Below are 15,485 nucleotides of genomic sequence, written 5' to 3' on the forward strand. Positions count from 1 at the left end.
TGCTCGCAAAATATATGAGTATAAGTATCCTTCAGACTTGAGATCACCATAGTGATTTGCAAACAACTCACTATGCTTTGGTGCCAGACTATCTGGATTTCTAATGCAGTGACAGAAGGCAATTGGGTACAGTCAAGTACTTATGAAGTCTATGTATGGATCAAGATGGGATTGACTCCTCCAGATTATTGGAGTTGATGTATCACTGTATTTCAATTTAGCAAAGCTTTGGCCAGGATAATTTATAAGATGGATTTGAATGGTTGAAATATAATACGGATGAAGCAATCTCGATTGACAGTTAACTTGAGACTATCCTAGAATATTTAGGGTCAAAAGGATGAATTATGCGATAAACATGTGTATGGGTTCTGAAATATTTTTTTATGATAAATTGACCCATCTAGACATCGGAAACCATTGCTAGATGGTATCTCGATTAGTGCAGAAATTGATTTCTATGCTACCGGCTTAGTGTTTGAACCTATGGAGTCACGCACACAAGTTAGACAAAGTAGAAAGAAATTGGCCTATGTTTATATATCCAATTTGGAAGTACTTGACTTGATTAAACTTATAAGCTAACTTAATTGAGATTAAGTTATGAGTCAAACAGGATTGAAGAGTTGACTGTGTCTAGCTAGCACTACACATGAGGTTCAGGTTCGATTCCAGGGATGAATAGTTTTTGATCTATGATCCATGGAGCATATGAAAGATTAGACTTAAGTATTGATTAATTTTAGATTAAATCTAAATTAATTAGACTTAATCGGATCTAAAATCTAAGTTAGACTTGGTACAAAAGTCCTAAAGAGTTTGAGATTGACAGTCTTTCAAAATTATTTCAAACCAACTTTGAATTGGGTTCGAATCGAATCCGTTTTGATAAGATATGAGAATTCCCACTTGCACCAGGATTTTTCTCTCATGTGAGCTGACCAACACCTAAAATGGTGCTGGTTTGGGGTGTCCCATGTGGGTGAGGGAGGGGGTGCAAATTGATTGTCATATGTGATGGCAATTCTATCTCGTATATGAATTCTTCTTTTATGAGTATTGGACTGATTTAAATCAGATTTGAATTAAGACTCTTATACTTATTGGGTCATGAAAATTATCTATAAATAGAGAGGGTCTCTACCTATGGATGCATAGCAAACAAATTAGATTGAGAAAAGAGAGAAAAAGAGAGAGAGGCATGAGAAGAGAGAGAGGTCCCTTCTTCTCCTTGATCCTCTCCTCTTGTGGCCGCCCCTCTTCCCTTGGGCGTGGATCAATCTTGGGCATCCCACCTACTGGTGTGAGGTGTCATACCAACATATCTCCTCCCTCGTTTGATTGGATTGTGAAAGCAATTAGATTGGAGTTCATCCTACTTTTCTGCGGCGTCTGATGTGCATGCGAAGTAGAGGGTCTGCACATCCAAGCCTCCGTGAAGTTTTATATTAGATTATTTAAGATTTAATTTTTTGTTCTACTACTAATCAGATAAAGATTTGATCCTTAATTATGTAGATGAATAAAAAAATTTTTAGATCCAACCTAGGACTTCTGAAGAGAAATAGTTTCCCTTTCCTTTAATTGGTATCAGAGCAGGTCTAAAATATATGCATGTATAACTGAATTTTTTGAGATAAATTACATAAGATATAGTTAAAATTTTTTGTGAAATATTAAATCTAATTTAAATCTATTTATTTAAAATTTTTGATCTAATTTTTATTAGATTAGAGGTACCTAATTAATGGTTGATTAAGGTTATTATAAGTTTGTTATAATAGAATTCTGCTGTTGCTGAATTTCTGATGGAATAATAATATAAATTAAAATCTATTTAAATTTATTTTAATAAAATTTTAATTTTTTTATTTTTTTTATGAAGTAAAATTTATTTTAGATCTAAATTGGATCTATTTGATAGATATTTAGATCAAAATCCTATTAAAATTCAGCACTATACGAAAACAAATTTTATCAGAAATTTATTACTATGTATTCATGTTTACATCTAATTAATTTTCTATATGATATCAAATCTAAAATTGATATTTTATAATTAGTATAAGATATATTTCAGATCTGATATGATGTATATGATGCATCAAATATAATTAGATTAAATGAAGAACATAATTGATAAGATCAAGGATATATTTATGACATAAAATAGTTTTGTCAATAATTACATGTTGATGTAATTATGTATAAAATTAGATTTCAACTCTTAGTAGCCTAGTACTCAGATTGATAAGATTACTAGACTATTCGATCATAGGAGATTGAAGAGATTAATCTCCATTTTACTTATTCGATGGATTCTCTTATGATGTGTAGGGGTATCATTATGATCCGATTTTATGAAGAAAAAAAGCAAACAAATTTTTATATATTATTTTGATCATAAATATATCTAGATTAGATCCAAAGTGATTTATAATTTATTATAATTGAATAAAATTTAGATATAAAATTATTTTAGATCTGAATTGTATGTTACATAAGATATAAACGGTATAGATCTAAAAGTTATCATGACGCATGAGATGTATGTATGAAGTTTAGATCATACCTATGTATGTTTAATTGTTAAACATATTATAAAAATTTATTTTTATGTATTGAAACATATGGTATGCTTCACCTAAAATCCTTGTAGAATAGTTTTACAGACTGAAACACATATTTCATATATTTAATTATGAATTAAATTTTGAATGATCTAGATTTGAGGATTGAAGATCATTAAGATATCACATAAAATGATGGGTAAAGGGTTAGCATGAATCAGATCCTTCTAATGGGTTAGACCTAGAGTTAGAAATACATATGGACCAAGTAAAAAAATTGATTAAATATAATCAAGTGTTGAATTAGATTAGATCAGTATTTCTCTAAGTCAATCTCAATAGTTGAAGTTTGATCAAGTCCATGTGTTTGACCCTAATAAATGGATCATGATCATGGCTCCGTGGTTGAGCTCGAATCTTCTAGTGAACCAATCGAAACTAATTAACCAGTTGGTGTCGAAGATAAGTTTGGTAGATTCGATTAAGTGATTTTTAATTGGGAGCTATTTACCTAAATGTGTCTATGGTGAGTTAAGGGTATATCCCTTCCATTAATCTCACTTACCTGACCAACATGATAGATTATGTTTTGATTAGGTCACTAGTTGATTTGTGCAGACTCATGCCATTAAAGTGAATCAGTGTGACTGATTTAGGTGATTTTAGACCAGCTTGTGTCTAATCCTTTACATAACTTGGTGAAGTCAATAGGAGGATTTATAACTTGCAGGTCTTCTTCTCTTATTCTCAGATCAATGAAATCAAATCTTCTAAATTATGAGATCCAAAAAGTGATAAAGTTATGAGATAACTTGATCTTTGCCTCCTATTAAGGTGTATGATAATGAGTCCAATATTTCAAATAGACATTGGAAGCACCATACGCCTGGTGTCTATTACGTATTGAAATTGTCATTCATCATATGATCATCATGATGTACCTTCAGATCAATGCTTAGGTTGGTCGAGCCACACTCGAGCCTGGACATTCGTTTGTTGGATGCACTTGGTGTGTCTTGTTAATGATTGGACCTAATCAAAATTTTTAATGGAGGTGCCACACGCTTGTTGAAGGGATGCCTGGGGCAAAACTTATTGCTAGAAGTTGTTTGAAAAAATAATTGATTATGACCCTAACCATAGATGCACTAGAGTTGGCCGAGCTACACTCGGGCTCGAATGCAGTTCGTGTGGATACTAGTACCCACTAAAAAATTAGTGTAATTCTTCGAGTTGGAGGTAGAGGCTACCAATTCATAAAAATAGTGAGAGGACCTTTAGACTAAAGTCTGTATTTTCAGGATTAAAAATAATTCATATACTAATAGGTTAATATTTTTTCTTTCAGTTATGACCAACACACTATCCCTCCGTATATTGTTGGACAGCGACAAGCTCTTCAGACCCAACTTCGATAGCTGGTATCAAAAGATGAAGATCGTCTTAGAGCACAAGAAGATTTTATATATCCTTATGGATGAGGCACCTGAAGAAACTACAGCCAATGCTCTTCATACCGTGAGAGACACTTATATAAAGTGGCTCAATGACCGTACAACTGCACGTTGTGTGATGAGGGCAGCTATGAACGATGAACTTAGTCGTTAGTTCAAGGATGCACAGCCAGAGGAGATTATTCAAATGTTGAATGAATCCTTCGGCACCCCTGAGGATGCAGAGAGACATAAAACCTCCTGTGTAGTGTTCCATATCCGTATGCGAGAAGGAGCTTTAGTCATCGATCATGTATTATACATGATTGAGCAAATTGAATGCCTTAGCAAACTTTGCTTTCCATTGCATGAATAGTTAGGTAAAGATGCTATCCTCAATTCGCTACCAAAATCCTACCTACCCTTTCTCAGTCATTATAGAATGATGAAGCTTGCAGTGAACTACCATGGTTTGCTAGGGTTACTGTAGATTTTTGAAAAAAATCATCAGCTCTAGAAGGAGCCAGTGAATTTAATGGGAGGTTCATCTATAGGGCATCGATCCTCTAGGAGAGAAAAGAAGAAAAAAATATAGAAATCCCATGCCATCGATCCCAAACAGAGCAAACCATCAAAAGTTGACAAGAGCCAGGCAGAGTACTTCTTTTGCAAGAAGTTGGGTCAGTGAAAAAGAAATTATCCTGCTTATATAGCCACCCTTGAACCAAAACAGATCTAAAAATAAGAGAAAGAAGCAAGCGGTTGCTTCACAAGGTACTTATATGATAACACTTTGTAATTTCTCTATTTGTGATACTACTACCTGGGTATTGGATACCGAAAGTCTTATTAATATATATAATTCATTGCAGGAACTACAGGTAAATAAAAAATTTTGAGAGGGTGAGTGGTTCTTTAACATTGGAGATAGAAGTCTTGTTCCAGTTCTGATCTTAAAAACTTTACAGCTTATTTTTGAGTCCAGTAGTGTCATGTTATATGATTGTCATCTCTTTTTTTTGATGAATGTCATCTCTGTAGGCCTTTTGGCCAAACTTGATTACAAATTTATAATAAAGGATGATTTTTGTGATATCATTATGAATGATACTACAATTATGTGTGGATAATTGAAACATGGCATATACATAATATCACAGTTTGTTAGTGTAATGTACACTCTCAGTAAACGCCCTAAGTTACATAATATCAATGAATCCTACCTTTGACATTGTAGGCTTGATCATGTGAACAAGAATAAGATTGACAGGTTGATCAAGGAATGTATCCTTGAGATAGATGATTGTGAATCATTGCCTACCTGCGAATCTTGTCTATTTGGTAAGATGACTAAGTCACCTTTTAAGATAAAAAGTGAAAGAACCAACGATGTCCTAGGTCTAATACATACTAATGTATGTAGACTTATGAACATAAGTGCCAGAGGAGGATACTACTACTTCATTACATTCACAGACGACCTATCGAGGTATGGGTATTTAAAATATTCAAACGACTCTATACTGAAGTAGAGAAATAAACTGGAAAGAGTATTAAGATCCTTCGATCAGACTGAGGAGGTGAATACCTCACCAGTGAGTTCTTAACTTATCTGGAAGAGAATAGGATTCTCTCACAGTGGATCCCTCTTGAAACACCATAACATAATACGGTGTCAGAGAGAAAGAATCGAATCTTATTTGACATAGTCTGATCCATGATGGGCTTTGCGAGTCTGTCAATCTTCTTCTAGGGATATGCTCTAGAAACTGCCTGCTATATTTTGAATAAGGTGCCCAGCAAGCCTGTCGATAAAACTCCAGATGGGATATGGATTGGGCATAAGTCGGTACTCTCACACCTTAGGGTCTGGAGGTGTCCAGCTTATGTCAAGCATTTAAAGACAGATAAGCTTGGATCGAAGTCTGATAAATATTTGTTCGTAGGGTACTCAAAGAAAATTAAAGGGTACTACTACTATCTCACTGCAGAACAAAATATATTTTTTAGTGGCTGGACAGTCTTTTTGAAAAAGGAGATCCTTGGAGAAGGAGCTAATGTCTGTAAAATTGAACTTGATGAAGTTCATGAGGTGGAAGGACCGATATACAAACAATTGAATTTAATTGATAAATCAAATTTGGAGCCAGTAGAGGTGCCATTGAGGAGATCCGATAGAGTACCACATCAGTTGGACAGATACTATAATTTTTTGATCCGAGATGGTAACCCCATCGAACTTGATGAGAATAATAAGGATCCGATCACCTATATAGAGGCCATGCAAAGGTCCGACCTCCAGAAATGACTTGAGGCCATAAAGTCCAAGATGGAGTCCATGGAGATCAATGTGTTAGATGTGTGCCCTAGATGCCAGATCGACTGACACATTTCTGTACAGATCTAAGGGCAAATTTATAATTTTGACTATAAATGAATAAAAGGGTTATTCTTCTATCACATTGTGTACATTGTGTCTGTGATACATCCTTTGAGTTAGTAGAAATATAAATTCATATTTTCAAGAGTTGAAAATTTAAGACATGAATTTACATAACTAACTCATAAACAGCTCCTGACCATAGGATCATCACGAGGATGGTGATCGATCCAGAAGGTTGGTGTACGATCGCTTCCTTAGGGTAGATGTATCTTGAGTCTATGGTGTGGAGACACTGGAGTGAGAGTACAGGTATTCGTTGAGAATGAGAGTACTGAGTGTGACTACTTCGAGCAGTCATAAGGAAGTCTACCTTCTCGTCAATGACTAGCTCGATGCTGCAGTTGTGTGTCTAGTTCTTTGACCTGAGGTGCATCGATAGTTCACCTTGAGTGTGTTATAGTTTGACTACACTATAACTCAATCTCCTAGCCATTCAGAAACTTGAGGTGTATGTTGGCTGTAGCATATTCATTGTAGGAACTAGGTCGCACTAAGATGGGATCTATCAATCTCAATAGATGAGAGAAGTAGTCCTATGATAATTGAAAGATCGAGTCCTTAAGCCCATGGCCATGGCAGAGTGAAATAATAGAAAAGAGTTTTCTATTAAGGTTTCACATCAGACTCGAATCGATCGATTAACTCATATGACTGATGTTGGGTTTGATGAGTTCACCTTAACCCTAATTCAGTCGGGACTCATGATAGAGGAACTCAATCACACAGGTAGCTGCATTGAGAGGTTCATCTTCAGTTTTGATGGGTTTCTACCACATACTGCTAGGTATCACTGGTGGATTTTGAGAGCAATTAGAATGATATTGATGATCGATCATTCTATTTGTCTGAATCAGAAGAGTTCTGGTCCATCGAAAGGAGTTTCGAAGATGTCGATGATGAGATCACGACATGTCTCATTACCATACAGAATTGAATCTAATTGGGTCACACAAACAAGGGTTAGGATCTGGATGTCATCAATTGGGCTAACCAAATTGATTTGGATAAGATCCAATTAGGTTCAAGGAAATCGTGCTAGCACACGATTGAGCCTAACTTTCTCCTCATGTAATCTTTTCTATCTCTACTAAGCCAAATGTGATTTGACTCATCCAGAGAACCTTAGAAAGGTTTTTCTCAATCTAAATGAAGCTTGTCTAGCTTAGAAAAGGCTTGTCTTAATTCATGAGATGAATTTAAGACAACACCTGCTAATTCCTAGCACATGCCTATTTCATTTTAGGACATCTGTCAAAAGTTGACATATGGATCTTAAACTGGAGAGGGCTCATTGAAAGATTTTTGTGGAGTGTCCACAAGCCAAACCACATCAAATTGGGCACCATAATCAGATTATGATGTGAGCCCAATTAGATTAAAGTGGGCACCCCAAGTGATAAGGATTGAAGAGTCTTGATCAATTTAAACTCTTGGGCGCCACCTCTATTTGTGCTTATCCAATGTTGGTGCCATCTTTTGGAGATAAGCTAGGATTCTTATCTAATATGATCAGATGAAATCACTCCATCAATCAAAATTTTTTCAGAATTTATTAAAATTTTTTGATTGGTTGAATGATGTGGCACTGCGCAGCATACAGGGTCTATATAAACCCTGCTGCGCCTAGGGTTTCAAAGTAGAAATTATTTTATGCACAAAAACCAATAGCTGCCACCCCCTCCCCTCTTCTTTATATCCTCACTACTCTCCTTCCTCCCCTCTTCATGTCCAAAGAGTTGGACATCCATCTGGCAAAGATCCAAGGCGTGGTGATGCCTGGAACAGAAGGCTGCAGGACTTCTTCGACCAGCTGTTGCTCCAACTTCAGGAAGACTTTTGAAGATCTTCCTAATCAGATTTAGATCTAATTTTTGGAGCATAGATTTAGGAGGAGAAGATGTTCTAAATTCTACTTGAGTGGATACTGGTAGAGGCTAGGCACTTGCGTGGCTACATCAGAACTCGGACTGTGCAGAGATGATCTTCAGGGTAATCAGATTACCCTTGAGGTATTACTTGTTTCCTCATCCCTTTAGATTTATTTTAGATTTAATATCAGATATGAAGATTAGATTTAGAGACTTAGATCTAAAATATATATATGATATATATATTTTTAAATTATTCCATCCCAAATTTGATGAAATCTGGAAGATCCTATAGAGGAAAAATGATTTTCCTCCTTCAACTGGTATCAGAGCCAGGTTGTTGGCTCTATTTCAGATCTAATTTATATCTAATTTTAATTTTTACTTATCTGATATTAAAGATTTCAGATATCACATCAAATATGATAGAATCTGAAATTAAAATATTTAAAAATTAAATCTAAGAAGATCTAACATACATAAGATGCATGACTAGACTAGGATTAGTTGAATCCATGAATAGTCTTAAGTCTTATATTTTAATGAGATTAAAATATGAATTAAATCTAATTTATTATGTATTTTTCTAATGTTATAAGTATTATAATCAAATCAAAAAATAAAAAATAAAATTTTAGTTTTTTCATAAAATTGATCTGCTGCATGCCTAGACTAGTTGTAGAATTGTTCTAGTAACTTATCTAGAATAGATTTAATTTTGAATAGTTCAATTTAAATCTTATTTTTTAGATATTATATATGATGTATCAGATCTAAAAGCATGTTAATTAGATTGATTTTTGATACATGAGATGTATGCAAAGCATGTATTAGTTAGATCTTAAATTGTATATGTGATATGTTAATTTAGATCTAACTAGTTTTGTAGTTAAATTTATATTTCTGATTAAGGTGTTCCTCACGGCCGTCCGGTCATAAGAATGAAGTAGAATTTTAAGACCCTCTCTTCCCATTCAATGGGGTGTTCATATGACGTGTAGGGGTACCGTGCGTTCATTTTTAATCAAAAATCAAAACTTACTTTTCTACAAAACCCTAGATTCTGAAATCCTAGGATTTATTTTACATGCTTTATTTATGAACCCAAACTTAATTAATGAATTAAACTTATGAAATTAAGTTAGATCTAAAATTGAGAATTTCAGATCTAAGATATTTTCATAAAATTGGGTTCGGACTTGGGTAGCTCAATTAGGTCTAGCGGTTGATCAAACCGAATCAAGAGTTGGTTAAGTGGGATCATGAAAGCTAATAATTGACTAGCCTAATAAGATTAAGTCTGGGTCAAGGTCGAATCATATTTAGATGTGACTCGATCAAGTTAAGACCTAATTTGGCTCAGTGGTTAGAGCCTGGATTGTGGGCTAATCCAATTAGTTCTGGTTCGACAATTTGGTGTCTAAGGTAAGTTGGGCAGATGCGACCGACTGATTTTTAATTGGGAGCTACTTGACTCGAATGCATTCTTATCGAGTTAATGGCATATCCCTCCCACTGGACTCACTTATCTGGCCATATGTGTCGACTCAGTTCTGGTTAGAGGTGGCTAATAATTCGAGCTGACCCATGCCACTAGGTTAGTCATAATTGTTATGACTATGTTAAGTCAAGTTTAATGAGACCTAAATCAAATCTTCCTAAGAAAATATTAAGTCTAGGTTTTCCATCATTATGGATGTGCGGGCCCTTCTCGGGGTTGATTGTTCTCAGCTGGTTACAGTGGCTCAGTTGCATCGAAAAGATGCAACCATGTCCATTAGGTATTGGATGCTATGAATTAGAGGATGGGTTGGGCTCAATATTTTGGATATGGTGAGGGATCCAATCAGGAATCTAGTTCGTACAAATGGTGGGTCTAACTTAACTAAGGATTGGAGCAATATCCCGGACACGGTGAGCTTCATGAATTAGAGATCAAGTTTTGGATGCACCATGATTAGAGAATCATTGGACAAGAGTTGTCCACTCATCGGTTGACCCATCATCAATAACTGTTAGGTGAGGTGGTGAGCCAGTCGGTGAGACCGCACCACCCACTAAAAATCACTGATCATGGAGATTTTCACATCTCTACCAAGGGAGTGTAGGAATCTGAGAAATAGTGAGAGCCTAATTTATTTAAAAAATGAAACTCCTAAACAAATTGATTAAGTCTGATTACAAAATCTAACTAGAAACTTTTGACTCTCTACAGGAAACATGTCTGCCTCAAACCCCCTGACCAAAATACTAGACACCCACAGATTGACTGGACCCAATTTCAAGGACTGATTGAGGAACTACAAAATTATTCTGGGTTTCAAAAAATTGACTCATGTCTTGGACTAGGACCCACCTGCCATGCCAGCACGTCCGACTGCTGAACAGAAAGCGTCTCTGGAAAAGTGGATGGATGATGATAACAAAGCAAGGTACTATATGTTGGGTGCAATGTCTGATGACTTGCAGCACCAACATGAGAACATTTTGACTACCCGCCAAATATTGGCTCACCTGCAAAAGTTGTTTGGTGAACAGAGTCGCGCGGCCAAGTATCAAGTTTGTCAAAGACTTTTTAAGGCCAAGATGCGTGATGGGCAGTTAGTCCAAGATCATTGTTTGACAATGATCAAGGATCTTGAGAAGCTTGAGAAGCTCAGTATCATCTTAGACAAGGATTTTCAGATTGATGTGATACTTCAGTCCTTATCCGATGCATATGATCAGTTCATCATGAACTTTCATATGCATAAGATGCAATGTACCTTGATCGAGTTAATGAACATGCTGGTTACGACTGAGCTTTCTATGAAGGATTCAAAAGGATCAGTTCTTACTGAGGAGCGAACTTTTTTCAAAAGAAAGTCTTTTGGAAAGAAAAAGAAGTCTGCGAAGAAGCAGAAGGTGGATGGCAAGAAGAAGAAGATAGAATCGAAGAAGAAGGCTGCTGATAAGAAAAAATATTTCTACTGCCAATCAGACGGCCATTGGAAGCGAAACTGTCCTCAGTACCTGGCCACCCTGAAGAACAAGAAGGATGGTCCTTCTGGAGGTATGCTCATATTAGAGTCTAATCTTATGATTTCTTCTGCATCCAGTTGGGTGCTTGACTCTGGTTCTAGTGCTTATTTGTGCACTTCTATGCAGGGTCTTAAGGAAAGCAGGAGGTTGAGGGATGGAGAGATGATCCTATGCATCGAGAATGGAGCAAGAGTTGCTGCTGTGGCTGTGAAAACCTATCCTCTGCATTTACCGTTAGGATTAGATTTATTTCTTAGAGATTGTTATTATGTGCTTGCAGCAAGCAAAAATTTGATTTCTGTTTCATGTTTAGCATAAGAAGGCTATGTGATTAGCTTTCATAAGGACCATTGTAATATTTTTTATGAAAATAATAAAGTTGCAGATGATTTTTTTATTAACGGTCTCTATCAGCTACATATTGATGTATCTGTATTTAATATTAAGCAAAATATGAATGCCATAGGAATTAAAAGGCCTAGAGATGGTCTAAATAATAAGTATCTATGGCATCTAAGGCTGGGTCATATAACAGAAGACAGGGTTAACAAATTAAAAAAATTTGGGCCATTGAGTCTGTTGACTTTCGAGTCATATCCAGTTTGTAAATCATGCCTTTAAGGCAAAATGACCAAGCTTCCTTTTGTGGGACATGGGGAAAGGGCCACAGACCTACTTGCCCTAGTACATACGGATGTGTGCAGCCTATTTGATGTGCCGGCTAGAGGCAACTACATCTACTTCATTACCTTTACCAATGATATATCTAGGTACGGGTATGTGTTTCTAATGAAACACAAGTCTGAAGCTTTTGAAAGGTTCAAAGAATTAAGACATGAGATAGAAAAATAAATAGGAAAGCCCATTAAGGTTCTTCGATCAGATCGAGGAGGTGAATACCTTAGTTGGGAGTTTTTAGACTATCTTAAGGATAATGGCATAGTCTCTCAATGGACTCCACCTAGAACGTCTCAACTCAACGAGATTTCAGAATGGAGAAATCAGACCCTATTAGATATGGTCCGTTCCATGATGAGCTTCACGGACCTCCCCGAATTTCTTTGGGGACATTGTCTCATGACAGTAATTTATGTATTGAATCGGGTTTCCTCTAAAACTATTCTTACCATACCATATGAGATATGACATTGTAAGAAGCCAAGTCTAAATCATCTCAGAATTTGGGGTTGTCCGGCTCATGTTAAGAGACAGCAGGCGGATAAGTTAGAGTTCAGGTCTTTTAGAGCCCGGTTCATAGGATATCCTAAAGAGTCATTAGGATACTATTTTTATATTTCGGAAGACCACAATGTGATTGTGAGTTGAAATGCTATTTTTCTTGAAAAAAAGTTTATTCAAGATGGTGGCATCGGAAGAATAATTAAGCTCAAGAAAAATATCTCCCAAGAGCAATGAGCTAAAGAACCTGAGAAACCTAATCAATCAGAACCAGTCTTAACACAACCTCTTCCACCTCGTAGATCGACTAGGGTTTTCCATCCTCCTGAAAGGTACTTAGGTACCATACAAGAGGATGTAGAGGAAATATTTCTCACAGAAAATGGGGCTCATGGTGATGACCCCAAGACCTATGACGAGGCGATATCAGATATTGACTCCGAGAAATGGTTAGAAGCAATGAGATCAGAAATTGACTCAATGCACTCAAACCAAGTCTGGACCTTGGTAGATCCACCTGAAGGTATTGTACCTATTGGGTGTAAATGGATCTTCAAGAGAAAGATAGGTGTAGATGGAAATGTAGAGACATTCAAGGCTAGGCTCGTAGCGAAAGGTTATAGTCAGCACGAAGGCATTGACTATCAGGATACCTTCTTGCCCGTAGCCATGCTAAAATCCATCCGCACATTGCTTGCTGTTGCAGCCTATTTTGATTATGAAATATGGCAGATGGACGTGAAAATGGTATTCTTAAATGGATATCTTGAGGAAGATATTTATATGGAACAGCTGCTTGGTTTCACATCCGATGATGATGATCACAAGATCTACAAGCTGCAAAGGTCTATTTATGGACTTAAGCAAGTATCTCGGAGTTGGAATACTCATTTCAATGATGTGATCAAAATGTTTGGTTTCATTAAGAACGAGGAGGAACCATGTGTGTTCAAAAAGGTCAGAGGGAGCACAGTTGTCATCCTCGTATTGTATGTAGATGACATCCTCCTAATTGAAAATGACATTCCCATGTTGACCTCAGTCAAAGTGTGGTTGTCTAAGGAGTTCTCTATGAAAGATCTAGGAGAGGCATCCTTTATACTGGGTATTAAGGTCTATAGAGATAGACCAAATAAGATGCTGAGACTTTCACAGAAGATGTACATAGAGGAGGTGCTAAAGAGGTTTAGCATGGAAAACTCCAAAAGAGGTTTATTGCCTTTTAGACATGGCATTCATCTCTCCAAGAAGATGTGCCCTAGCACACCTGAGAAGATTGAACGCATGAGCAAGATCCCTTATGCTTCGGCAATAAGGAGCCTCATGTATGCCATGCTATGTACACGACCTGATATAGCCCATGCTATGAGTGTCACAAGCAGATATCAATCGAATCCAGACGAAGAGCACTGGACTTCTGTGAAATGTATCCTTAAGTACTTGAGAAGGACTAAGGATATGTTTCTAGTCTTTGGGAATGGAGAACTCCAGATTCAGGGATATACAGACTCAGACTTTATATCTGATATGGATGATCGAAAGTCAACATCTGAAAGTCTATTCATTTGCAATGGTGGTGTAGTTAGCTGGAAGAGTTTCAAGTAGACGGTGATTGCTGATTCCACCATGAAGGCAAAGTACATTACTGCATTGGAAGCTGCGAAGGAGGCATTCTGGTACAAAAAGTTTGCCGCAGAGCTTGAAGTGATATCATCGGATGCCATACCTCTTTACTGCGATAATAATGACACCATAGCCTTAGCTAAGGAGCCAAGGTCTCACCAGAAGTCCAAGCACATCGAGCGGCGATTCCATCTGATCCGTGATTACCTCGAAAAGGATTATGTCAAGGTTATGAGAGTCGACTCCACAGACAATATGGCAGACCCACTGACTAAGCCATTGGACCAGCAAAAGATCGAAACCCACCTTGAGAAGATGGGACTTAGATATGTAGCCAATTGGCATTAGATCAAGTGGGAGTTTATTAGATGTGTGCCCTAGATTTCAGATCGGCTGACACATTCCTGTATAGATCTAAGGATAAATTTATAATTTTGACTATAAATGAATAAAAAGATTATTCTTCTATCACATTATGTATATTGTGTCTGTGATACATCCTTTGAGTTAGTAGGAATGTAAATTCATATTTTCAAGAGTTGAAAATTTAAGGCATGAATTTACATAACTAACTCATAAACGGCTCCTGACCATAGGATCATCATGAGGATGCTGATCGATCTGAAAGGTTGGTGTATGATCATTTTCTTAGGGTAGATGTATCTTGAGTCTACGGTGTGGAGACACCAGAGCGAGAGTACAGATATTCATTGAGAACGAGAGTACTGAGCGTGACCACTTCGAGCAGTCATAAGGAAGTCTACCTTCTCGTCAATGACTAGCTCGATGCTGCAGTTGTGTGTCTAGTTCTTTGACCTGAGGTGCATCGATAGTTCACCTTAAGTGTATTATAGTTTGACTACACCATAACTCAGTCTCCTAGCCATTCAAAATCTTGAGGTGTTTGTTGGCTGTAGCATTTTCATTGTAGGAACTAGGTCGCACCAAGATGGGATCTATCAACCTCGATAGATGAGAGGAGTAGTCCTATGATAATTGAAAGATCGAGTCCTTAAGCTCATAGCCATGGCAGAGTGAAATAATGGAAAAGAGTTTTCCATTAAGGTTTCACATCAGACTCGGATCGATCGATTAACTCATATGACTGATGTTGGGTTTGATGAGTTCACCTTAACCCTAATTCAGTCGGGACTCATGATAGAGAAACTCAATCACATAGATAGCTACATCGAGAGGTTCATCTTTAGTTCTGATGGGTTGCCACCACATACTGTTAGATGTCACTGATAGATTTTGGAAGCAATTAGAATGATATTGATGATCGATCATTCTAATTGTCTGAATCAGAAGAGTTCTGCTCCATCGAAAGGAGTTTCGATGATGTCGA

Source organism: Elaeis guineensis, chromosome 5 (genome assembly GCF_000442705.2).
Source record: "Elaeis guineensis isolate ETL-2024a chromosome 5, EG11, whole genome shotgun sequence".
Classification (NCBI taxonomy): Eukaryota; Viridiplantae; Streptophyta; class Magnoliopsida; order Arecales; family Arecaceae; genus Elaeis; species Elaeis guineensis.